Source organism: Penaeus monodon, chromosome 33 (genome assembly GCF_015228065.2).
Source record: "Penaeus monodon isolate SGIC_2016 chromosome 33, NSTDA_Pmon_1, whole genome shotgun sequence".
Lineage (NCBI taxonomy): Eukaryota > Metazoa > Arthropoda > Malacostraca > Decapoda > Penaeidae > Penaeus > Penaeus monodon.
This window is the reverse complement of record NC_051418.1, coordinates 15,681,319-15,681,637: the sequence shown is the minus strand read 5'-3', so window position 1 is coordinate 15,681,637 and position 319 is coordinate 15,681,319. Positions and strand designations below refer to the sequence as shown.

General features: G+C 39.8%; 1 protein-coding gene across 1 annotated transcript in view; it reads right to left on the bottom strand.

Moving 5' to 3' along the window:
* Positions 1-319, bottom strand: part of LOC119594272 — a gene marked incomplete in the record, with an annotated part of 114,949 nt that overhangs the window by 14,207 nt on the left and 100,423 nt on the right.

Below are 319 nucleotides of genomic sequence, written 5' to 3'. Positions count from 1 at the left end.
CATGTTTATTACAAGCTCCCTCGGCTATTTGATTTAAATGGGAATGCAGAAAGGAGAGGAATGGGTAACAAAGCGGCATCGACCACCTCGTTACGACTAGCACCTTTTAAATACTGTCATCTATTCAAATGCATACTTTGTTACACCCGCCTTGAAATTGTGGAAAAGTGTTTGCTGACACTGAATAAAGTAATCTTGTTGAGTGGACGGCCTTTCCAAATCATGGGATTCATGGGAAATTAATTTTAATAAAACGGGTCCTTGGTGGTGAGAAGGTCTGAGGCAATTAACCTATGTTAACATCAGTTAACAGTGACAA